At 45.2% G+C, this 27,581-nt stretch overlaps 1 pseudogene; it reads right to left on the reverse strand.

Moving 5' to 3' along the window:
- Positions 1-27,381, reverse strand: part of LOC130402113 (adhesion G protein-coupled receptor E3-like) — a 34,586-nt pseudogene extending 7,205 nt beyond the window's left edge.
- Positions 27,382-27,581: the final 200 nt, after the last annotated feature.

The following is a 27,581-nucleotide window of genomic DNA, read 5'->3' on the forward strand; positions in this document are numbered from 1 at the left end:
GAGCGGGATGCAAGTTCCGCCTGGTTTAAGGGCTCATTCAACCAGGAGTATGGCAACATCCTGGGCGGCCCTTAGGGGAGTGCCAGCTGATGACATCTGTGCAGCGGCTTTATGGTCTACGCCATGCACGTTCACAAGATTTTATAGGGTGGATGTAACTCGCCCGGCTTCGGTCGGCAATGCCGCCCTCATGTCCATGACCGAGCGAGGTTTTTAAGTTAATTTTTAACAATTTTAGCAATACGTTCCTCGCGACCATTTTGGTATTAGTCATCCCTTTTTAGACCATAGTGACGGTCAGAGTGAGGTCGATACAGATCGTAAGTTACGGATGTAACTATGGATCTGTGAGACCGAGGGATGACCGTCACTATCTTCTGTCGCTCAGAACAGCCTGAGGCGATCAAGGTAGGAGGACGAACCGGTAGCAATCCATGCTATTTACAAGCGCAGGAGGTTCTGCTTCCGGAGGACATATGGTTTCGGTGATAGGCAGAACGATGTACTCATTCCTTTTTAGACCGTAGTGACGGTCATCCCTCGGTCTCACAGATCCATAGTTACATCCGTAACTTACGTTATGCTTTTTGGGGTTCAATTTTAACGTTTTGTGCCTTAATGAATTCTACCGCTGTCGTACATTTGTACGATGGCTCATTGCATTCACTCAATAATAAAAATTTCACCATGCTATCTCATAATTATGAGATAATTATCTCATAATTTTGAGGTAACTGGTGTTCTGACCATCAGTAGTGTTGCCAGATTGGGCGGTTTCCCACCCAATTGAGCTGCTTAGGATGGCCGTCTGCGGGTAAAAATGGGTAAAAAGGGTATTTGGGTGGGTTTTTCTGCAGATTTCTGGCCATAGAAAGCTGTAGAATTTAGTTAAAATTGGGCGGGATTGGGTGCTTCCAGGTGGATTTTGAGCATTTTTGGGCTGGACATCATCAGTCTCACCTGGCAACCGTGCAGTTGCACTAGTCCCAGGCTTGCTGAGGGTTGCTTTCGTGACTGGAACAGACTCGAAACAGGTAGATTCTAATCAACTAAAAAGTAAATGGATTCGTCTGACATTTCTCTGTAGTTGTTAGTAGTCTACCCTAGGTTTTCGACTGTCTTTAATATGTTCATGGGTTCACATTCGATTGAATCTTAGCTAGCTAACTAGACCAGCTAACCAAACGGCAATGTGCTGTCTGTCTGCCCTGCAGCCTGATGGATTTAAACGATGATGGCCTGTGGGGTTTTCTTCGGGAACGCGGAGTCTCCGAAGATGGAATCAGCCAAATGCAAGCCGACAAGGTGAGGCGATGTGCAAATGTGCTAGAGTAGCTCAGACATGCTGTTCGATGTTGTCTAAAGGTACGGCCACACCAACCGCGTTGCTCGCGGTAGGGGCGTTGAAAATCGGCATTTTTGCACAGGGAACCATTGGTCTAGGCGCGGTACACGCGGTGAAGCGGTGAAACGTTGCGTTGGGGGCTTGCGCGGCAGTTGCGCGTAATTACGCACGTAAACGCAGTACCGCGCCCACCCACCGCACCAACGCCCGGAGTTCAGAAAATTGAACTTTCACCGCTTCAACGCGTGACGCTAAGCCACGGTAGCCAATCAGCGTGGAGCTTGACCCGACGTCACTGGCAGAGAGTAGTGACCTTGCACAGAAGCATACGGCCGACATCTTTCTTTATTCTGGGTGGAAATAGTGACATAGTTACGCCATTACATGCGTTTATGGAAACGTTTCTAGCGAGAAATGTGCATTTTACTTTCAGAATGTTCGCTCGGTGAATGTGAAGGATGTTTGGTTTGATAGTTATGACGAAGAGGGAACGCTCCATTCACTTGCATGGACAGAGTCTCTGGTTGCTCAGCAACCTCAACGTCTTGGCGGACTATTTCTCTGCTGATCAACACTACGAATGCTGGAAACACACCAGACACACCATGTGAAGTTATTTAACCCGATAAGTGTTATTTATATCCGAGATTATTCAATCTAACCCGATCTAAACTCTATCATGCACCCAAACACGGCGGCGTTTGGGTTGCCTACCTCGGACTCCAGCGCAGCCACGGCAACATCTTTCTTTATTCTGGGCGGAAATAGTTACATAGTTACGCCATTAAATGCGTTTACGGAAACATTTTTAGCGAGAAATTTGCATTTTAATTTCATAATTTTTGCTCAGTGAATGTGAAGGATGTTTGGTTTGATAGTTATGACGAAGAGGGAACGCTCCGTTCACTTGCATGGACATGGACTCATCTAGCTGCGGTGGCGCGGTGGAAGCGTTGAACCACCACACACCGATCAAGCGTCAGGTTAGGCGCGGTACTCGCGGTATCCAACGCGAGTAAGGCGGTTGGTGTGGCCGCACCTTAAGGCTAATTTATGCTCCTCGTGTCAGTAGTGCTAGTTAGTAGTGCTACTACCCCGGCCATCATCTGTTCAGGCTGCTGCCTTCTGGCAAAAGGTTCAGCAGCATTACCAGCAGAACCAATAGGATGACCAACAGCTACTTCCCTTGGGCTGTCAGGACTTTAAACCACAGCACTTTAAATAGCAATGTCTACAGTTTGACAGTGTTGTAATCTCTAGTCTTTGTTGTCTCGTCTTGTGATGCCATGTGTTCCATTTTATTTGTTATATGTAGGCTATATATTCTTATTGCACCTCAAGGGGTAGCCTTTTTCATTTCGTTTTACAGGTGACTGTGTAATGACAATAAAGTCTATCTTATCTTATCTTATCTTAGTTCAGGGGCTGCACGGTTCCAGTAGGCTACTTGAGGAGTGCTAGCTAAACTTAGTGAGTTTGGCTTTGTAGCCTTCTAACCATCTGAACCCAGCTCTTTAACAAACTTCAGACTGAGAAACCGTCACGCTTTATGTATAATTAATGTACCATGCGTTTATAAAACAGTAAATGGCCGAATGACCGCACGGTGTAAGGTTCGAGCCCTAATTTATATGCTGATTACAAATCATTTTTCACCAGCTACTTTGAAACTATCTTCTCGCCACAGAGAGTGGGCTACATAGGCTGAAATTAAACCTCGAACCTAAAGACAATGAAACGGTGTTTAACAATCACTGTATTGAAGGGTGTGCCCAAACGCCGGAGAGGGACTGCATTTTAATTTAGCTCGCGAAAACTTTCTTATTTCAAACTCGCTCTGACATGCTACTTAGGCTACGTTCTGTCCCACAACAACGACCTGATCACTTGTTGCGTCGGAAAAGCAAGGACTCAGAGTGTAGTTTGTAGGGCCTATTCACAAATAGTACAGGGGAAACGAATAGTAAAGAATATGTCATGAAATGTATTATGAGATGGAAGCCTGTCGCCGCTGAATTCTGTTCATCAAGCTGTTTTTGAACATGCTGGGAAACACTTTTGTTTAACAGTTTACAAACGGTGTCCGTGTCCAGCATTTTCAAAACCTGCTTGGTGAGCAGGGCGATTAATCTTCCTGTAGGGTTGTACTTGGCTGGGTATTGTATATGTAATAATGGCCACTACATGGCAACACAAACATTTTCTGATAACCTATGCTTAAAGGACCACTTCTGCCAATTTCAATATGCTGTTGTATTGCTCACGCTACCCTTGACTTGTCAGTACCCGGTGATGCTGCATTTTTCGGCTCAGCACTTTCCGAGATCTGAGCTATTCTAATGGGTGCAGATTTTGTTTACATTTTAAAAATTCTTAACATAGGCCTACTCCAAATATTTTCCCAAAAGGTATCGCTGTTTGCTAGTTGTCTGCTGATGTTGCATAACCTTTTAGATGTTTTTGGGAATAAATCAAGATGTTTTTTTGAAGTGTAAACAAACACCTGCCCCCATTACAATGACCAGGATCTCGGAAAAGGCTGAGGGGGAAAAAAAAATAAAAATCTCAGGTACTGACAAGTCCAGGGTAGTGTGAGCATTACAACTGCATGTTGAAATTGGTTGAAGTTATCCTTTAAGATGAACTGAGCAGACAGGCAGAATTCAATTAGATAATTTCAAAGGGATAGGATGGTTTAAATTTGCTTTTATGTCCTCTCATTGCAAAAAAAGTAGCCTATTCTCCTTTTCTAAGTCTGGCTGGTGGTCACCCTAACATATTCAAGATATAGATGTATGACGTCCATTATGTCTTAAGAGTTATATCAAATCTTAACATTTCTTTTGTTTCAGACATGTGAAAGTTTTTATCTTTTACCTAAAACTTTTACATGTCTGAAACAAAAACAAAAAACAAATTCACAGCATGTTATAAATCCACATGTTATTAGGGGACTTGTAAGTGATATCTGGTTTGATTTTGTGTGGATATGAATAGAATAGTTAGTGGTGTCTTTTCTACGTTGGTTTTTGTAATTGTAATTATTTTTTGTGTGTCTTCACAGATTGATGCATTTGCCATTCAAGACATAGATGATGCATCCCTTGCATGTTACATACCACTCTACGGGGACAGAATTGCCACAAGGCGATACTGCATGGACAAACAAAAAAGGAAGGAAAATGAACCATTGAGGATGTCACTTCTAGATAAACTGCGAAAGAGAATGAGGACCGGTGCAACAAGTCATGGTGAGACATCAGAACCAGGAGCTTCCTCTCTTGGGCTAAGAAGATCTACTACCAAAAATGCTGTCAAGACCACACGAAAAATTGAGCTGGGTTGGATCCATGAGGGCAAACAAGTAAGGAAGCGATGTGGTGGAGGCACCAGGGTTCTTGATGTGAACAAGACTGCAACTAAAATGGATTTACTCTCTCTTGCGAAGGAACTGTATTTTCCAAACGGCAAGTCTAAAAAAGGAAACTGGGAAGACTTAATTCACAATGTGTATGATTTCAAGGAATGCGAACTTGATGACCACACAGATGTTGGTGAACTGTACGAATTGTCGAAGTTTGGGATGTTGCGCTTTTACTTACACACAGCAGAGCAGGACGCACAAAGTGCCCTGAGTGACACTCCCACAGAGCAGGACGCACAAAGTTCCCTGAGTGACACTCCCACAGAGCAGGACATACAAATCTCTGTTATCCACTTTGAAAATTCATCTGGCTATGAATTCGTAGATCTTCGGTCCCTATCTCCAATGTCTGATCCAGAAGTATTCTTTGGGCCAGGAGAAGGCACTCCTTCTGAAGGCCAACTGGATGACACAATTCCACTTGTGCTTAACATCGACTCCCCTGCGACCTCTACCTTTCTACATCCACCTGATGACATTACCACATCCGTACCACTTGCCTCAACACCTCTTCCTGTGCCAATGTACGAGATTCAATCTTTAAATTCTGAAACACCATCAATGCGAATAACACTTCACAGGGCTATCTCTTTGATGAAATGATAATCCAATTCAAGGATCCCTCTATCCTGGACTACCCATTGAATTACAGTATGGTCAATGAACGTGGCAGAGACGAGGATGGAGTTGCCAGAGATGTGTACACTGCCTTTTGGAATGCATTTTTGGACAGGGCAGCAGAAGGTGCAGAGTTAAGAATACCCTCTCTGTCACCGAGATGGCAGGAAGATGAATGGAAGGCTGTGGGAAGAATTCTAGCGAAAGGATGGATGGATCAAGGATACTTTCCTTTGCGCCTTGCCCCGGCATTCACTACAGCCCTCTTATTCGGTGAGCATGCGGTCTATGAAGACACTCTTTGAGTCATTTCGGATGTACTTAAGTCAGTCTGAGAGAGATGTTATTGACATGGCTTTAAATGAAGACCTTGACGGTGAGTCCCAGGATGAACTCCTGGATATACTTGATAGGCTGGGAGTGAAAATCGTTCCAAAACGTGAAAATCTCAAAGCAGTACTCCTTCAAGCGGCACATAAGCAGATGATCCAGGAGCCAAAATATGCTCTCGACAATATGGCAGCAGTTGCTGCTAAATGCCTGAAGACCACCATAAACACACCAGAACAACTGGAAGCCATGTATACGGACAAAAATCTAACGCGCCGGAAAGTCCTGAAGCTCATTGAAGCCCATCCAGTCTCTGCTGCAGAGAAACAAGCCTTCAAATTTTTCCAGCAGTACATCCGTGGATTACACGATACAGGATTAAGAAAACTGTTGAGGTTCATAACTGGCTCTGACATTATATCTGTATCAAAAATGGAAGTACTTTTCACCAATGTAGCAGGACTGTCCCGTCGACCAGTTGCGCACACTTGTGGAGCAGTCTTGGAGCTACCATTCACTTACAACTCCTACCCTGAGCTGCGAATTGAGATGGAAGCAGTACTTTCCAGCAATTACTTGCAAATGGACAATATGTAGTTGCATGAGGTGTAGCAAGCCAATAGAGCACCAGAATCAAAGTGACTGTTCTTCATTGCATGTTCCAATAAGTTTGCTTTATGTAGTACACAGATGTGCCTGATACAAGAACAAGTACTATCAGAAAACACTGTGAAGTAGAAGTCAACTGTATGACATGTAGTATTGTGATTGGCGGTTACACTGATCCATTACTTAAGGTACCTTTTCATGAATGTGTTAGCCTGTTACTTGACCTTGACTTGACCTTTTTTTCAGCATTGATGCGTAAATGCCCACACTGTTTCTGCCTATATGCAGATTTCTTCAGTTTTGTTTGTCTGTTCTGTTCGTCATTGCATGTTCCAGTAAGTATTTTGTACATAGTATTCTTTAATACATAGTAAACATATTTGCCTGATACGAGGACAACTACTATTAGAAAACACTGCTATGAATTTAGTATTGTGTTACTTGTAAGTCTTTTCTCTTTTTTTGATGAATGCATTTAACACTTATTTGACACTCCTTTGGAATGTATTCTTTTACGCATTGGTGTGTTAATGCCCACCCTGTTTCAGCCTATACTGTATGTGCACATTTCTTATACTCTAATACCATTATAGGTGTTCAATTGGGGGTATTATGTGTTGTATACCTTTAACATATATTTTCTATATTATTTTGATAAAGCAATTTCTACCCTGTTTCTGAACATAGTTGACACGAACTGTAATGCCCTGACCTGTTGACGCGGCTTTTGAAAAATGTCTTTTTGGCATTGCTGTTTTAAGTGTTCATTGTTGACAGCTGTTTAAATGCCTGTCACTTGAAGTGCCTGAATAAATGGCAGGCTCCAGACACAGAATGCGGTGTTATTATTCTTATGCAAGCAAAATGTGATTACAACTTCTGAATTCAGTTGAATTGAGATTTGATTACTAACACAAACAGTAGTATAAGTAACTGTTACTGTAATTGTTTACAATATTATTAGATTGTACTGTGCATAGTAAATAAAAACCTGTAAAACCCAACTGAGGCTTAGCTAGTCAGAATAGTTAACACAAAAGCAAATTTTGAAGTTCATTCATTAATTTCATTTTATTTATGAACATATGTATTGCTATAGTAAAGGGAACTGTAGGCTACTTGAAATACTGAATAGTGTGTGGCACTATCACATAGGCCTAATACTTACAGGTCTTTCATACAGTCTGCTATACCTTTATATTGTTTGAAGTATGAACATAAAAGAACACATCCATGCAAGTTATGCATATGGATATACGATGGGCATCTTAAAAACAGTCTTCTGTCAATGTGAAGAAATTAAAGGAAACACAACCTTCCTAAAAACCCCTTGAAGTGTTAACATACTTTTGTGCCAATTTAAGAGGTGTGTATTACCACCACGACTGGGTCTATGGGTGAAACAGGTAAAACTATGGATTACAGCATAGTGTGGATCCTAGCTCGTAAAAAAAGGTACAGTTGGATGGCTTCCTCAACTGTAATGGGAGGGTGTAAATGATTTTCTGACATTATCAGACAGCAAATGTCAAAAACAGTCTGGTCACAGGGGAGTGGTCCTCTTGGCAGGCATTCTTCTCTGCAAAGTTGTACTTGTTGGGGATGAACCGCTTTTAAGTGTTCTGTTCTGCCAAACAGTTGAGGAATGTTGTACATCAGCAGTGGTCGTCCACTGGGAGTAACGGCATTCCTGCTGGGTTGAATTCTGTGGCAGTTCCATAACTGAACCACTTCCTTCAGCTCTCTCTGGAGGGATACAAATACGATTATGCGTTATCTCAATTCAGGCCAGATGTTCATTCGGCAATATTTAATGAAAATAACGTAATAATTAATGGGTAAGGTCGGGTGTTCTAATCAGATGATGAGTGGCTCAGGGATATTGTGCGTAAACATATCCCTTTATGTTTTTTGCACTACGTTTTTACTACGATGTTGGTCCTATTTACAGCATAGGCCTACCAGGGATCATGGATCAGTTTGAGTACATCAGGATACTGGAGGAAGTCATGTGTTGCCCTATACTGAAAAGGAAATGCCTTTGAAGTGGATGTTTCAACAAATCAATGACCCCAAACAAGCTATCAAAATCACGGTTCCAGACAAACAGCCAGCTCCTGGAGTGGCCTGCACAATTCCCGGACCTTAATCCCATAGGAAACTTGTGGGCTGACATAAAAATGCTGTTCATGAGGTAAAACTAAACAGTTTTAGAGGGATTGAGGAATGTAGTACAATTAACCTCTGCAATACCGGTTGGCCATTGCCAGACTTGGGTCAACTCCATGCACCACAGATGCAAAACAGTTATCAGAAACCATGGTTATGCAACAAAATAGTAATTAGTTTAGGTTGAATTTTTACGAATTTGTTAGTTTGTACAGAACATTTTTGAGTTTCAAAAGAAAGATGTCAACACTGCTATTTTTATGAATCTTGCATTTCTTCACTTTCTGTGAAATATTACAAAATATAATTACTTTTCCCAATTTTCTTGCTTGAAATAGAATGTGCAGTGCCCCCAATGCATTTTTGCTCATGAAAGTACATTTTGACATTTTCTCACCTTTGTAAAGACACTGCTATTATTCTGAGCACTGCATGTACCTACCTCTATTATTTCCAGGCAAGTGAACTGAATAAGACTTTTGTCCAGAAAAACTCCAGAGAAATGGTCCTGGTCTTTGAGATCTTGAAACGTGTTCATCCAGAAAAGTGCATGGTGCGTTCTGAGAAATCCCCACCATTGTTCAATTCTTTGATTGTGGTTACTTGACCCAGTTATGTAGCATCTGCTGGAAAACTCATCATGATGAGTATCTCTCAGAAACCGTTGCATTTGCTCCACCACACAATTTTCGGTGCCCAAATCTGATCTGATGCGAGAAGCAGTGCCACCTCTTCTCTCAACTTCATCAACGAAGTACCCAGCGATCACTTTGGGGTTACTACTGGTAGAGTATGCATGAAGCCATATGACCAGATGCGAAAATCCATCAATTGCACCATTAATGCATACCGTAAGGTTTCAGCTTGTCATATGAGTCTATATGCCACAAGAAGTTCGGGCCGGGGTTCCTGTAGACACGTCGCCGCAGACGTCGTCTTGACCGCAGCTCTACTCCTTCTGGGTCAAGAATCTTCAGCAAATGCCGAACTGTGCTCTGACTAACTACTAAGCCAGCCTGGATGCATTTCAAATGCATGAATTTGTAGCCATGCAACATACCATATTGGTTTTAGCTGCTCTTGCACGAACAACGCAACTTCCAGCAGGTCAGATTGGGCTTTCCTCCTGTACAACCCCAACGACTTCAGTCGCCTTCGCAATGTTGACATGCTTATGTTAATCCCATCCATTTTGAGAAAGCGTAATATTTCCCAGTGCCTCATTCCAAGAAGGAAATAAAAACAAATTCCACGAGAGACATCCATTATTGCCTTATTCACAGTCAGAAGTCACTACAGACAAACTAAAGCTGCTGAGTCAATGGGTTTCTTGTATACAAACATTATCTCATAATTACGAGATAGTATCTCATAATTATGAGATAATTATCTCATAATTATCTCGTAATTATGAGATATTATACAATGGGGGACCTAAATCCAGCGATCTGATTGGTTCCCAACTGTTGTATAATGAGCGTATACATAACTGCTATGACGCCCGATCATTTTGTGAAAGTTTGCATATCACTCCGCGCCTGGAAGTAGAAACAGTTACAAAGTAAAACATATATTGGATGATGGAGAGCGTGTAAATGTTGTTACTCCGGGAGTGAGCAAGGCGATGGAGAGACTAACGAAAGCTTAGGCACACGGCGAGTGAACTGCTCCATAGGAAAAATTGCCGGCGAACCGCTCTATCGGAGCCTTCTCTCGGAGGGACGCTAAAGTGTGTTGCATAGCGACCGTCGATAAATAGCGGCAGCCAGGAGGGACTACTTTTTTGTATTCTTTAATAAACGGCTATTTTGACTTTCTTGGTTTCTTTTTAAGTGTAGTGTGTCTATGACTTTCGTTTCGCCATAAGATCACTTCAGTCAGTGGCATGTGCTCATTATACCACTGTGAAGGGGGTCGCCGGCCCTCCGCTGCGCGTCAGGGCCGGACAACGCCCCTTAACAGTGGTATTATGAGCACATACCACAGCCTGGCGTGATCTATTGCTTAAGTATCTCATAATTATGAGATAATTATCTCATAATTATGAGATAACCTGGTGAAATTTTTATTATTGAGTGAATGCAATGAGCCATCGTACATTTGAACTCTGTCTAACACATTTCTTTAACCTTCAACTTTTCTACTTGTCTATGTTTCTTCAAACCACTTTTCCTGATGACTTTCAAACCTTTTAGATGTAAGAAATTATCACACAATTTATACACAGTCCTAGTTACACATTAGATCTTTCTCTTGTAATATGTGTGAATGCTGTGTCTAGTGCGATACTTTCCGTACACTGCTCTTCTCTCCATCCGCCTGGACACGCCTCCACCTCTCTCTCTGCTTTCTGCCTCTCATCCGCATCACGGGCTGTCCTTTGAAGTGCCTGTCCCCACGTCTCTCCCGTCTCTGAGACCCTCCTTTGTCTCAATGTTCAGGCCACTTCAATGTGGCTACACAGGCACCGTGGAGGCCACCACTCTGGTGCTGTTGGTCCTGCTGGACTGTCTCCTTGTGTCGTCCAGCAGACCATTCCGTAGCTCTTCAGGTGGGCCTCCCATGGTCTGTAACTTCATAAAGTCTGATGTGGAGGAGTCGTGACGTGGGGTATTTGCACTGCATTGGGCCACTGGTCGGGCTGAAAGCAGGAGAAGGAGGAGCGTTGTCCAGGTCCGGATCTATTTGAACAAAACTCGATGCAGATGGGTTATCTTTCTCCCCACCCCTTTCCTTATCTTGTCTTGTCTTCTACAATCGCCCGTTGTTTACTATAACCATATATAATAACTATATATAATAACCATATATAATATTACATTTAGCTGATCAGGTCGCGTAAGGCTGGTGAGAACCATACAACAATCATTTGGATGTGGTGCTTGCGTGCGTTGTGTTTGTGTTATGGTGCTCATACCTCCTCCTTGGACCTGGCCTGCTCCTGCGTCCCGTCAAAGCGAATGCCCCCCTTCACCTCTGCCTCTTGGATGATTCACAGTCACTTCACGGGAAGGTGCGGATTCCCAGTCGTCCGCTTCATCGTTTTCCTCATTTCTAATCGGACAATCTTTCAACCAATGATCCTTGGAGCCACAATACAAACAGTCCCGGTTGATTAATCCACGGGACTTTCTCTCTTCTGGCCGGTCGGTTCTTTGGTCTTTGTCGCGACGGGTTGGCTCAGGATTCTCCAGGGCCTCCAGTTGGGCGAGCTGGAACTTCTTGGTTATCTCTTCTTTTCTATTCTTCTCAAACTTTTCTTTCTTCATTAAGAGGTTTTCTGCGTGGGTCGCGTGACTTATAATCAAATCAAGTCTGGCGGTACGCCACCCAATGCAGTGTGTCTCTATGAATTCCGATATTTTGTCGGCCAACGCATCCAGGAAGGCCGCGGTGAGATTTTCTTCGTACGGAGTCTGAACCACCCGGTCGGTTGGTACAGGCACTCCCCCGTGGATCTTGAACACCTCTTCAACGCGGTCCATCAAGTCAGCCACCGTCTCGCCTTCTATTTGTTTGATTTTTCGAATAGCGGTCCAATCTCTAACCATGGGGAACGCCCCTCTGGCCCGTCCACACAGTCCTTCTACCAGCCGGCGGTACACGGACCCTTGATCCCAATTGAACATTAAATCAGCTTCGTCCCTCCCGGGCATGTCGCCTTGGATCCGACCCCACCTTAGGGTCAGTCTGTACGTACAGAGTTGGCGAACTTCGCTGATGGAGGCCTTGTGTTGTTGGACCAACTCTTGAAGGGCTGTGGCGAAGGCAGCCCCCCCCACTACAGATGGGTCTGGGAGCCATTCCGCTATGTCCTTAATGTTACTGGGTCTCCATGCACGGAGAACGTATGCTAGACTGCCATCCTGGGGGTTCAGTACTTCGATCATGGGGAATTGTCCATCCATCACGTCCCCATGTTGAGGAGTTGGGGAGAACGCCATTCCCTGGTTCCTCAAGCGGCTGGCGACGGGTTCCCGCTTGGTCGGTGTGGCCGTCGCCTGCTGTGGAGCTTTCCCCTGGCTACGAGTTGCAGGCCTATCTTCTCTCGCGCTGCGAGCGGGGGCTTTCTCCTCTTCTTCGAGGTCAGGGTAGAGATTGTCCGATGAGGCGGCTTCAGGGGCGTTGTCATACGGGGGAGGAGAAGGGGGATTCGCACGCGGTCCGCCGGTGCAGTCCAGGTCCGGGTCTATATCTCGGGTGACATTGAGATTAAAAATCCCTACACTCTCTACGCTCTCTGTCCCTGGCTGATTTTTTTTCCTATCCTGGCCCTCTCTTTCCCACAAATAAAATGCACACCAACATAGTTTGGAACTTTTCTTTTTCATTTCTGACTCCAACAACCGTCTCTCTAACTCCTGTAATCGTTTTAAGCTAAAACTCCCCATTTCAGGAAAGCCCAGTTTGTACAAATATTTTAAACCCTCCAGAGCCGATTCACCATGCTTCTCCAACATAACCTTTGCAGGCCCCGTTATCTCAGTTTTTCCCGATTTGTTCCCCATGTTTTTTTTTTTTTTATCCGTACACACTATTAATTATTATCTGATCACCGTAACCTCCTTGTTACTAAAAATATATATTTATTAATGAATGCCCGTTATTATTATCCATATATATATATAACACACCAACCGCGCTTCAACGGGTTTCCCTTTTTCCCGTTCCCCGACAGACTCTAGCTGCCCTTTCTGTTACCTATATAACCATATATATATTGACGGAACCGGAGCTTTACCGTATGTTCCTATAACAGAGTTTCCTTGAACGAGGCCTAAGTTCAGATATAAGTTTACGTTTACCGAAACATTGATATACCGTTCCTGTAACGGATTTTATTTGGAAGCTTTAACAGTATTGTGATCTCACCTGCTCGAATTATTTTTCCCTCTGGATACCGTACTGAAGAACCACTAGTTTATCCCCCACAGGCACCCCCTCCTCGATCCCATTAGTTCTGGTTACAGTCACCTGGAGGCGAGGTAGAGCTTTGGGACCGCCTCGGACCTGTCTTGGAGCGATATTTCGTAGAATCTTCAGGTTAGGTATCCCGGACGAGCCCCCAAATTGTCGCGGCAACTTCTCTATCAGAGTTTGCGTCTAAGACAGATGAGATATTTAGATGCAAAAAGCACACAATACTGTTGACAATTAGTTGTTATATATATTTGTATTAAAAAAAGTACGAACAAAGATACATCACAACATGTATCAATAAACAATAAAACAGGCATACATTACAATAATCGGAGGCCTCAGATGGGAGCTTCTCTTTGCGTGTTACTTCATTCTCTGAAGGTACGCTGCAGAAGTCCATCGAGTGTTTGAATCGATGAATTCTTATTCCCTTGGGTTGGGCTCTGGAGGAGGTGTGTCCCCCAATAAACCAAAAGCCTTTGTTTACCAGATGTTAATCTTTTCTATTGAAGCCCCACCCCCCCCCCCAATGCCATTTGAGGGGTCGGTGGCCGTGCCATGTAACTCTCTGGCTTCGTTGACGCTAGCCAGGGGGTTGAGGAACAGGCCCATACATCAAAGCATTGCTTGGAAGCTGATTTACAACACACGAAAGACAAAGAAAGGGAAGGCAATGAAAAGGCATCACTCGACCCTTGACGGTTTACACTTTAGATTACCCACAAGGAGAGAAGAAGGCAGGCAATATATGCATCACACAAAATAGTAAGTTCATAGATAGACCAAAAAACGTAACAACATGTAGATTTTCCATCACAGTGTTCAAAGTTAATTTAATGATCATTCTCTCTTTACAGAATTCAGTAAATTTAAAGCAGAAATTAAAAAATGCCAGAGGCAATTAAGCCTACAATACAGGTAAAGTGTGTTAGGGGTGCAAATTCCCAAGACCGGGGAGGTCTTGGGAATGAAGGTCGAGGGAGGGGTGCTTTAGCCCAGCAAGAGGCAGCGCAACGGCGAAGACAAACTCAAAGAACCGGAACTCGGATAGAAAAACATAGGTCCAAAATATTAAAACGCTCCACCAAAGATTTACCTATGTTTACAAAAAACGGGGAGAACACAAGTTAAATCTTCTCAGCGGCCATTATCACAAGCAGAGCCTTTTTCTGATGACCTGCTTAATGATATCATTGGTGATGTCATGAGTCTTTGTCTGATGACCTGCCTAATGATATCATTGGTGATGTCAGGAGTCTTTATCTGATGACCTGCTTAATGATATCAATGGTGATGTCAGGAGCCTTTCTGGAGTCTATGCTGAACTATGAGAAGTCTCAACTCCAGACTAGGGCAAGCATCAGGGTGGATCGCTTTGTAGAGATTTTTAGGTTCATTGAATCCGGAGCCTCAAGTCGACTATACAGAGGGATTCTAGAAGAAGGAGAAGATTGTCCGGAAGCAGGCTCTGTTTTTCTGAGATACCACACAATCGGGTTCTGGCGCTTCAATAGAGCTGTTGTGAAAGTGTTACAAGAACAAGAAAGGGAACAATTAGAAATGCAGCATCTAGAAGCAGAAGCTAAAGAGCAGATTGCTCGTCAAGAGGCAGCAGTCGTAAAGTGTTGTTTAGAACCAGATGCATAGAAGGTGAAGCAAAGAATACAGAGCGAGGAAGAGGATGGTCAAATTAAAGCTAATCTGGAAACATAACATGCAGAAAACAGGAGAAAGATGCAGTGAAGGTTATCAATGTAGCCATGTGAAGGCCATGGAAGAAGAGCAGAAATACATACTAGAACATCAGATGGTAGCAGTTAACCAAGTGCCTGCTCCTGTGTCTATTGAAAGGACACAAAGGTGAACCAGTACATGAAGGCAGATTTATTTTTGACTACCTTGCAGTACAATAGTAGAAAACAGTGATAAATACACAGTTCTGACTCATTCTGTTCATTTCCCATGTAAAGACACAGGCTGGTAGTGGACGGGCTGCCGAGCGTTCACCCACTAGGTTTCACGGGATGTCCCAGTCCATGGAACCTGCTGAGGTCCTGTGCTGCAGCCCACCGGAGCCCACCGGAGCCCACCGGAGCTTTGGTTCCCGCCGCTCTCTGCTCCGTCTCCAGCGCTTTGATCTCCCCTTGATGGGGGCCAGAGAGGGGGCGGGGCATGGAGGAGGTTCTGCAAGGGGACCTCCTCTGAGACCTTCATCTGGTGAGAGCCCTCCATCCAGCACAGTGAATGTATGGATGTCAATCATGCATACTTAGACTTTATGTATGCATGATCAGTTCCAGGGATGATCAGTTGCACTACTGATCATCCCTGGAAGGAGGGATCCCCCACTGACTCCTTCTCAAGATTTCTTCATCCCTGATTAAGGGAGTTTTTCAAGGGGTCAGGGGTCGTCATAAATATACGGCCTGTTGAGCCTTTTGGGACTGTACCTGTGATAAAGGCCTATACTAATGAAATGTTCACTCTGATTGACTGGACTACATGATCCCTGCTAGCATCATGTTATCTGACATCTCTAAGGCTGTTCCTCCAGAACAGGCTATCAAGGTGAGCGATCCATGTGGGATCATCCTGAGTTGATGTACATAGAACGTCTTGGCTCAACAGTAAAGTGATTTTGTTGTCATTACTCATTACTTACTTATCAAAAACAACTATTGTTAATAATAATAATAATACATTTAATTTAGAGGCGCCTTTCAAAACACCCAAGGTCACCTTACAGAGCATATAGTCATCATACATATTTAAAAAAAAACAAGACATTGTGGAAAAAATAAATAAATAAATAAATAAACAAGCAATAAGAAATAAATAAAACAAAAACAAGACAAAACAAAACAAAAAAACAATCAAAACAGTGATCAGTTAGACGTTGTGTGCGAGTTTGAACAGGTGAGTTTTGAGTTGTGACTTGAAGGTTGTAATGGTGTCTGACTGTTTTATGTGTGGGGGGAGGGAGTTCCAGAGCCTGGGTGCTGAACAGCTGAATGACCGGGCACCCATTGAAGTGAGTCGTGATGTGGGGATACATAGTAGTCCAGCAGAGGTTGAGCGGAGGGAGCGGGAGGGAGTGTATTCTTGGAGGAGGTCGCAGAGATAACTGGGGGCTAGGTTGTGGAGAGCTTTGTAGGTGAGGAGTAGGGTTTTGTATTGGATGCGGTAGTGTACTGGGAGCCAGTGAAGTTGAATGAGGACAGGGGTGATGTGGTCAGATGATTTGGTGCGGGTGATGATCCGGGCGGCTGAGTTCTGAATGATCTGCAGTCTGTTGATGAGTTTGGTGGGGAGTCCGGTGAGGAGGGCGTTGCAGTAGTCTATGCGTGATGTGACAAATGAGTGAACTAGGATTTCAGTGCTGGATTGGGTCAGTGATGGGCGGAGTCTGGCGATGTTGCGGAGGTGGAAGAATGCAGTCCGGGTGATGTTGTGAATATGGGGTGCGAATGAGAGGGTGTTGTCCAGGATGACGCCGAGGCTCTTGACTTTGGAGGAGAAGGGTACTGGGAATCCATCGATAATTATGAGTGGAGCTGGGGTGTGTTGTGATTTAGTGAGGGTGGATTTGGATCCGATGAGCAGGGCCTCGGTCTTGTTTCCATTGAGTTTCAGGAAGTTCCTGCTCAACCAGCTCCGGATCTCTTCCAGGCACGTGATGAGGGAAGTGGGGGGGATGGCAGCGGTGGGTTTGGTGGAGATGTAGACCTGTGTGTCGTCAGCGTAGCAGTGAAAATGGACCCCATGGTGACGGAGGAGTGTGCCCAGCGGGAGGAGGTAAGTGGTGAAGAGGAGTGGACCCAAGACTGACCCCTGGGGGACACCCAGTGAGACACCTGAACACCCAGACTTGTGGTTGCTTAGTTGAACAAATTGTTGACGGCCGGTGAGGTAGGATGTAAACCAGGAGAGTGCAGCACCAGTGATCCCAATACCAGCTAGGCGGTCCAGGAGCAGAGGGTGGGAGATGGTGTCGAATGCTGCGCTGAGATCGAGGAGGATGAGAATGGTGAGTAATCCAGAGTCGGCTGCAAGGAGGAGGTCGTTGGTGATTTTGACTAGGGCTGTTTCAGTGCTGTGTTTTGGACGGAAGCCAGATTGGAACGGTTCGTGGAGATTGTTAGTGTCGAGGTGGGACTGTAGTTGTGCGGCAACCACCCTTTCAAGTGTTTTGGAGATGAAAGGGAGATTGGAGATGGGCCGGTAATGGTTAAGGTCAGTTGGGTCAGCACCAGGTTTTTTCAGGATGGGAGTGATGGCAGCCAGCTTGAGAGTGGGGGGTACAGTACCAGTAGTGAGGGAGGAGTTAATTATGTTGGTGATCATGGGGGAGATGGACGGAAGACATGCTTTGACAAGGGAGGTGGGAAGAGGATCGAGCTGACAGGTGGTGGTTTTGGCTTTGCGGATGAGTTCTGAAACGGTCTGTTCTGTTACTAGGGTGAAGTCAGAGAGGGAGCTGATGAGAGGTTGGCCAGAGGTGATCATCCAGGGTGGGTCATCAGAGGGGGTGCGAGATGAGGCCAGTTGTTGGTGAATGGTGTTGATTTTAGAGCTGAAGAAGTCAAGGAACGCAGTGCATTGGGTGGTGGAAATGTCTGGAGGGAGAGATTTAGGAGGCTGAAGTAAGTGGCTGACTGTTGAGAAGAGGACTCTGCTGTTGCCTGTACCAGTGTTGATGAGGTTGGAGTAGTATGAGGTTTTGGCAGTAGTGAGGGCATTCTTGTAGTGATGGAGGTGGTCCGAATACATTTGGCGGTGTACAGTGAGTTGAGTCTTTTTGTAGAGTCGCTCCAGTCGACGACCAGTGGCTTTGAGCTGGCGCAGATGAGGAGTGAACCAGGGAGCAGTGTGGGTGAATGAGACTGAACGGGTTTTCAGGGGGGCCAGGGTGGTGAGGGAGGAGGAGAGGCAGTTATTGTAGTGAGTGTTACGACCCGGCTAGTTTTAAGAGCCGCAACACGTGATTGGGATGTTAAATGAAAAGGATGGGAAACCATGGACAGATTCAGGTCAAATTCGGGGATTTAATCACGTGGGAAGAGTGCACATGCACACAGAATTACAACAAAAGAAAACTACACAGGGTTAACAAAAGGCACTGGCTGAAACCACTCAATTCACAGCCAGGCAATACAACGACATCAAAACTCCCATTTCCTAAGCCACCACAAATGGTAGGCAGCAACAAAGAGGCGGACTGATCACTGGTTCACAGCCGCCCCGAACTGCGGACACACACGCTATTTATGCAGCTGGCTTGATTGAAGACTCGTGCTTGGTAGCTTCGATGGGATCCAGGAAGTAGGGAGGGGACCAATCATCGGAACGGAAAACCCCCAGCAGGATTTGCATACAGAATCATGGAACTTCAAATGCACATTAGACGGCAGCCGTAACACTCCCCCCCTTAAATTACAAGCCCTTGCGGCTTGGCGTTAAGGTTTCATGCATAAACATAGCTAACACACATCTCTAGCGCCTAGACAAAACATCAGCGACCCCATTTTCAGATCCCTTTTTATGTTGGATGTCGAGGTTGAAGTCTTGTACCGGCCAATCAGCACCTCCAGATCACTTTGCTGTCCAGCAGTTAAATGCTGAAAACAGCTTGACAGGTTTGCAAGCATCTCCGAATTTGGAAGTCGGACCGGCTGATGTGTAGGAACGCGCAACGGTGGGTCATCTCCGTAAAGAGCACCCACAGGTTCTGTCACAATGAGAGCAGCAACTTTAATATCCGACGGTTCAGCTACTAAGGCAGGAGCAGGAGGCTCCCCCTGAACAGGCAATAAGAAACTCTCAGCCCCTTTCTCCTCTTTGTCACCTGAGAGAACTGACATGAATAAACTGTCAGACAACGAAACTTCACGATCATCTGGGCTAATCTCATGGGAGCGAGCACGAGTTACAGCGCAGGCTGGAAATACATTCGGAGGTGTCTGATCTGATGATTGGTTCCCATCACGCTGGGGTTGATCTAGAACTTCTAGCGTGGGAGTTACCTTACCTCCTGCGATATCGTTCCCCATCAGGAGTACGATACCGGGGATTGGCAGTTCAGTACAAACTGCTACTGGGAAGAATCCAGTAACGAGAGTGGACTGAATATGGATGCGGTGCACTGGCCGTGGTACGCAACACATTTCAACCCCTCTAAGAACTGATTGGTAATGGCAAGCAGAGTTATCAGAAAAAGGAAGCGCTGATGCCAGAATAACAGATTGAGCGCAAGCAGTATCTCGCAAGATCCGTATGGAGTGTCTATCAGCTGCCTCACCAGACAGTGACACAAATGCATCAAATACGAATGGCTTAAAACAGTCATCAATTTTCTGATCAGATGAGTTAGTGTTCACCCCATGATCTGCTTTAATCAGTCCTACCCCTTTTGCTTGAAAGGAGCGTGAGGGCTGTTCTCTACGTTCTAGTGTCGAGCAATTTGCAATGACATGGCCAACTTGGTGGCAGTAATAACATTCCCTTTCCTCTTGCGACCCACGTGGGTTAGATGATCTAGGAGGAGGGGAGTGTGACACAGCAGAAAAAGCAAATTTATGAGTTAACACGTACTCATCAGCCAGTACAGCGGCAGCAGAAAGTACTCCTGCTTTCTGCTCATTCAGGTACACAACAATATGCTCAGACAAACACCGCTTAAAGTCCTCTACCAAGATCAGCTCTCTCAACGCATTGAAATCACTAACTTTACATGTTGCACACCATTTATCAAATAGCGTTCCCTTCTCACGGGCAAACTCAACATAGGTCTGAGCAGAAGTTTTCTTGTGACCGCGGAACTTCTGTCGGTATGCTTCGGGGACAAGTTCGTATGCTCGTAGGATAGCCGTCTTAACAGTTGCATAATTTAAACTATCTTCAACAGGGAGTGCGCCCATAGCATCCTGTGCTTTACCATGCATTTTACACTGAAGTAGAAGCGTCCATATTTCAGGTGGCCATTGTAAAGCAGCAGCTATTCTCTCAAACACATTGAAATAGGAGTCAACTTCACTATCCCGAAACACAGGTACTAAAGCCACATGCTTACGAATGTCAAACACCACTTTAGGTGAACTGGTGGAGGTGGTGGAAGGTGGCGACATAGCTAAGCCTCTATGAGCACTCCGCCCTGTTTCAGAAGCCTCAAGCTCGAGCTGTCTCAGCCTCACTGCCGTCTCAGCCTGAATTTCAGCTTTTCTTATTTCCAGCTTAAGCTGGAGCTGGGCTTGCATCTCCCGCTCATGAGCTTCCAGTTGCAGCCGAGCCAGACGGACTTTAAGCCGTGCCCCAGTACTGCCAGTACCGCTAGGTGGGGAAAGATCATACTTAGGCATAGTAAACGGGGTCTTCCCTCGCTCACCTGCCTGGTAGGCTTTCCCCGAGTCTGAGGGCGTCTCAGCACTTGGATCACTCGCTGCTCCTGCTGAGGAACGGGGAAGAGACACGGACTCCAACTGCTCAGTCATAGTAATCACACCCTGTTCCACCAATCCACTAATCACTCGTTCTCTAATTTCTTTTTTAAGCATGGACCTGATAACGGGAATGTTGAAGTGGATGGCTATCTCCACTAAATCATCCTTCCTACCATTATACACTTGTACAACCGTAGGATGTTCAACAAATGCATCGAAATTAAACTTCTCTGCCATGGTTCTCATTTAACGATCCCGGACGAGCCCCCATTTATGTTACGACCCGGCTAGTTTTAAGAGCCGCAACACGTGATTGGGATGTTAAATGAAAAGGATGGGAAACCATGGACAGATTCAGGTCAAATTCGGGGATTTAATCAAGTGAGAAGAGTGCACATGCACACAGAATTACAACAAAAGAAAACTACACAGGGTTAACAAAAGGCACTGGCTGAAACCACTCAATTCACAGCCAGGCAATACAACGACATCAAAACTCCCATTTCCTAAGCCACCACAAATGGTAGGCAGCAACAAAGAGGCGGACTGATCACTGGTTCACAGCCGCCCCGAACTGTGGACACACACGCTATTTATGCAGCTGGCTTGATTGAAGACTCGTGCTTGGTAGCTTCGATGGGATCCAGGAAGTAGGGAGGGGACCAATCATCGGAAAGGAAAACCCCCAGCTGGATTTGCATACAGAATCATGGAACTTCAAATGCACATTAGACGGCAGCCGTAACATGAGTCACCAGGTCAGTCAGGGAGGAAGCTGGGGGAGGGTTGGGGTAGGAGCTGATCATGGTGGAGAGGTCTGTGGTGTTGATAAGTTTGATGTTTCTGAAGGAGATGGTCCGTTGTTCCTTGCTTTTGTGTAGTTGGATATGAATGTCAAAAAGTACAGCTTTGTGGTCGGAGATGGGGAAATCAATGACATCAAGGTTAGTGGGAGTGATGTCAGTGCAGCAGATTAAATCCAGAATGTGACCTTTGTTATGGGTTGGGAGGTTGACATGTTGTGTGATGCCAAGACAGTCCAGAAGTGATGTGAAGTCATTAGCAAAAGTACAGGATGGGTTGTCAATGTGGATGTTGAAATCACCAAGGAGGATAACAGTGGGGGACATTGCACATACAGATGTAAGTAGTGATGAGAATTCATTGAGGAAAACGGCGGAGGGTTTTGGCGGTCTGTAAATGGTGACAATGATAGTGGGTTTGGGGCCTGAGAGTTTTACAGCTAGACATTCAAAGGAGGAATGAAGGGGGACTGTGACAGTGGTGACTTTGATGTTATCACGATGGAGGAGAGCGAGGCCACCCCCCCTCCCATTAACCCGGGGTTTACTAATAAAAGAAAAACCTGGTGGGACTGCTTCATTTAGATGGGAGAAGTCATTTGGTTGTTGCCAGGTCTCAGTGAGGCAGAGAATGTCTAGGCTCTGGTCAACAATAAAGTCATTTATCAAAAGGGCCTTATTACTGAGGGATCTGGTGTTCAGCAGACAGAGTTTCAGACAGGTGAGTGGAGTGTAGCAGGTTGCTTTGAGCAGAGGGAACAGTACACTGTGATTGACGGGACTGACCGTACGGGCTGTGCGAGGAGGGGGGCGGGGCCCAGTGGACCAGAAGGAGCGGATGTTTTTGTTGCTGGTGTGAGTGTACTGAAAATTCCGTCCAGAGCCTCGGTGGATGTATTTTGGTCGTTTGAGAATGTCCTGGGGGGATGCAAGCTGAGGTGGTTGGGTCCTTGAGAAGATCCGTAGACGTAACATCTCCGTTACCGAGTAACGGAGCGGCAGAGATGCGCTCGTTACGTGAGAGTCAAACATAGCGCAATCCAGAGGAACAGGTTAAAATCCACAGGTTGTGAAGTCGGAAGAAGCCAGCGGTAGATCCAGGCGATTATGGTGAAGCCACAGAGCGAGCACGGCGGAGGCAGAGGAGTGGAGCAAGCCGGTTGTAGCTACGCTGGAGACGGGGAAGCCAGTTGGACGGCGCCGGGGGTTAACAGCAGTCTAGCCGGCCAGCAGGTGTCATCCACCAACAGCTGCACGACTCCACGCACAAAACACAAAACAAAACACGCAGACGTTTAACGTTCAGAAATAAATAAATAAATAAAGAAAACTGACGCAGTTACTTAACTTAACTTTGTAGTCCGATCCGAGGTCCAGAAGGGTTTCAGACAGAAGGTGTTGAAAGTAAGCAAAAGAAAACTGATTAAAAAGTTAAAAGACTAGAAAGAAAAAGAAAATCGCGAAAAAATAATGTTCAGAATGACGTTCCGGTGAGCAGCAGCAGCAACAGCGTTCAAAAGGCAACAGCGTCCACCAACGTACGACCTCACGTATAAAACACGTAAAAATAAAGAAAACGGGCGCACTGACAATAGCGAAAAGTGACTATATATAACAAGTAAACTTAGCTAAACTACTAAAGACCAAAAAAAAACGACAAAATGTTCAATGCAATCGTGAGAAATATTGGAAATACTGAATAAAAACAAGCCATACAGAGCGGCATTAGACTCGCCAGCGTCCCCGTTACTAGGCAACTTAGTTAGGGTAATGTGTGTTAAGAATGTTACTGGTGTTAAGAAATGTAATCCATTGTTATGAGAAAAGGACCGACAAAAGAGACAAGTAACTGTTTTTTCTCAGTGGTTTACATGTTTTATGGAGACTTTGTTTACATCCATTGCTTTCCTCTTAGCTCTTCTCTTCTTGCCATTACTTATTTTCTTGTTCCTCAGTGGCGTCCATTTTGTCTGAACCGGAATGAAAGTCTCTCTAAAATGGGGGAACAGGATGTTTGTTGTGATTATCACAACATAATAGAATTAATATATAACATAATTTTTAATAATATAATTATTTTACATTTTTTCAACATAACATAACCTACTATGTTTTGATGGTGGAATGTATTGCTCAAGACACAAAATATGTACAATAATCATGACAATCATGACATTTGGTACATATCCTTGATTTTGTAATGTGTAAATATGTATATAATTGAGTGAGTTTATTCCACATACTGCTGCTGTAGCGTTTCCAGCGTCTCCCGAACGTGCAGGACCGCCATTTGATGTACTCTCCCCTTACCTTGGAGGTACAACAACAAAACATAATAATTAATAATAAAAACTGAATGACACATGTTAAAGTGTGTCAACAATTGTGTATTTTCAATATTTGTTTTCACTCATAATGCTTGACTGACTTAATATTAATACTAATGTTTAATGTTTAATGTTTAACTGCTAATTATAACCCAAACATAAATACTATTTGGATGAGCATTGTTCTGTTTTTACTGTCCTGTATAAAGATGAACCATCACAAGTGTTCCTGATTTGGACCCACCTCCTTGTTGAGCAGACAGTGCACGATGAAGAGGAAGGTGCCCCGCTGGGAGTTGAGCAGTATGAAGAACACCTCGAAGAAGAGGTTGGCCTGGTACAGACCGGACGAGCCCCCAATTTATGTTACGCCCCCCTGGTGGCTCGGAGTAGGACGCAACATAAGGGCAACAGGTTTGGGCAAGTGAGGGTGCAGTCACACCCAAGTGCAACCCAGGATGACGGACTGGGCCAGGATCTTGATTACGATCAACCTGCAGAGTTGTCAAGAGACGCACAGCAAAGTGGATCAGGGACAGGGCGACCCATCTGGACCAACAACGTTGCTGCACCCTCATTGGCTGGAATAGTTCCAGTTAACGTAACGACAGACAGACGGACAGACAGAGAGAACAGAGTCTGGTTGAACCTGGTGTCCTTGGACTGTGACACGTCAGTCTTCATGCTGGCCAGGGTGGGTCTCAGGAACACCAGGGTGGCATATCACCAAGTTCATCCTCAACGACACAAAGGCACATTTTAGAGGAGCCCATATGTCAGGCGACAGCATTATCTCTAGGAGATCCTGGAATGGGCACAGAGAAGCAGAGGACCTCTCATGCTGGCACACCGCCCCACCAAACACACACTTAGATCGTTGGCCAACATCTATTCAACATGTTGGCTAAACCTTCACCTGACAACTACAAATAAAGTCAATGTAATCACACCAAGGAGAACGACAACAGGCCCTGTCAGAGCCAAGTTGAAGCTGTGTTCTGCGGATAGCCACCACCTAAACAGTTATAAGAACAAAGTGTGTGTACTTCATATACGTACATATAGATACACATGGTCACGTGTGTGGGTTACTGGCAGTGCTACTCACACCTGTGAGTCTGTGGTGCAATATCCATCAGAGAACACCGCGGTAGACAAGCCAAGAATCACAAACAGTGCGCCATAGCCAATCAGGTACAGCACTGGTGTAGGGAGGCCGTCCCTCTGGATGACCTGGACCTTGGAAAGTCTCCGGACCAGCAGGAAGAGCTGCAGGGCCTCCAGGAGCATCCAGGAGAAACTGGCCAGAATCAGGAAGTGGAGCACGCCGGCCATGACTTTACAAGCCACCTACAGAGACACCAGGTTCAAGGTATTTAACCGACCCTCCTCTATGCTCTATATCCTCCCTACATCCTTACATGGCCTACCTTTCTACAACCTAATATTCTAGGGCCTACCTTCTTACTACCTTTCCTTACATGGCCTATCCTTCTATGGCCTTGCTAGTTGCAACTGGTTACAAAATTTAGAAAGTAGAAGAAACAGAAAAAAAGTCTGGACCATGGCTTGCATTTGTGATTATGAAACATTTGGTCAGGCCCCTTGTAAAACATAACCCTAACAAGGCAATACCTCAAAAGATAAGAATTTCATCCCTCTCAATCAACACTAAGTTGCCTTCAGGGTACGATGGGGAGAGCATATATCCACCCAGGCGGTGGATCTGTTCCCCTACTGTGTGAACAAACACCATAGCCTCAACGTATCGGTCCATCCAGAGCATCAGGAAGTGGGAGGAGGCGAGGCTGATGCAGAGGTGCAGACGGGCTGTGTTGTTGATCTTGGCATGCCAGCTGCACAGGAGGAAGGTCACGATAGCCAGCGCAAAGAAGAACAGGCCGATGGTCACACACACTCTGTTCAGCCACTCCAGGAAGGGGTTCGCTGGAGGAGGCTGTTGAGGAACAAGAAAAGATAATGTGAATGGTTTGTCTGTAAAATCATCACCGCTTGTAATTGGCCATGAAACAACACTAACAACATTTGGTCTGGAGGGATTGCAGGGGCAAATTGAGATTGGTTTGGATTGTTTTCTTTAGCAATTATTCACTATTTTTACCAAAGTATATCTGACAGAAATCTGTCTCTCTTGCCAGTGTGGCAGGTCTGGGAGGAGTTGTTTGCATAAGTGCTGATGTGGTTAATCTGTGCAGGTGTGGCCTACAGGCTGGGCTTTGACAAACTTTCTCTCTGACTTTAATGAGTGAGATCTCAACTGTAAAACCATTTGTTGTATTAGCGACCTGTTTTGTATTGTATGTGTCACAACATTGGAACAGTTTCTGCATCAAACCAGGCAGGCATGGACCCCTGTCATTCTTGCTCCTATTGCTCTCTTGTTGAAAAGACACATCAGTTAGCTAGAAGAGGAAAAGACGGCGTCCACAGAGAACACAGACGACACATTGAGCAGTCGACCTGCCTCAGGGTGGGCTGCTTGGTACGTACGTCTCCGATCTGCAGGATGAGAGCGAAGGTGGAGAGGTGGGAACAGCTGCAAATGGTGTAGTTCTCATCGGAGTACGTCACCCAACATCCCTTTACCGACCAGCGGCTGGCCTCTGCCTCCTCGTCCGCGGAGGCATCCACCTTCACGGCCGTCTGGTCTTTCCCTTCCCAGTACACACAGGTCACCAGGCCAGCCTCCGATTTCTGAGGATGCAAAAAAACAAAAAAGCAAACAGTAAAGAACTGATATCGCTTCATGGATGATGATGGATGGAGGTAAAATATTTTGAATGGATGGATGGAGGTGTGGATACATGGATGGAGGTACAGAGGGTTGGGTGGATGAGTTGAAGCGCATTCTGTATGACGGTTCACCTTCTTGTGCTGGAGTTTACGGGTTGGGAGAGGTTGGAGTGCTTGGTTTTGGGTAGGAAGGCGGTGATGATGTCCGAGTTCATCTCAGTCTTGTTCTCGGTCTTGAAGAAGCCGGGAATGAGAAGCCTATCAATGTCGCGGAGGGTGAGGACTGCAGCTGCTGCCGATCCTGCAAAAAAGGGTCAGTTATATTTCATTATAAAGGTAGCTTAATATTTATACTTTTTGGCCGTATTCTACTGCTGCATGTTCTCCACACTTCACACCTACGTCACACCTACCACTTCAACTGATCACAACTTAACCCATTATTTTTTTTGTTTCCCCACTTGAATGCATTTTGGCACAATTTTATGGTCCTCAAATAGACCAGATGTTTGCCCCAAAAAAAACAAGATGCCCACAAGCTAAATAAGGTTGATGGTCAAATTCAGTTCTTCCACCAAGCCAGCTGAGGGGGTCATTATTCCTCACCATTGTTGTCTTGAGCCAGAGCCTCGAGGTTGACCTCCATGCTGATTCCTTTGACCAAAAGGACCTTACTTTCTCCCTCATTGCTTCCAAGACTGAAGGTCTGTACACTCAAATCTATAGGAAAATGTACAGGGACAAAAGGCAATAAACAAGTTGATTGTGATCCAGCAAGCCTTACCATAGTTCCTATAGCCTCAATCCTAGTTCCTACTTCCAACAACCTAGGGACTAGGAACTCTA

Source organism: Gadus chalcogrammus, chromosome 2, assembly GCF_026213295.1.
Source record: "Gadus chalcogrammus isolate NIFS_2021 chromosome 2, NIFS_Gcha_1.0, whole genome shotgun sequence".
In the NCBI taxonomy this organism is placed as follows: Eukaryota; Metazoa; Chordata; class Actinopteri; order Gadiformes; family Gadidae; genus Gadus; species Gadus chalcogrammus.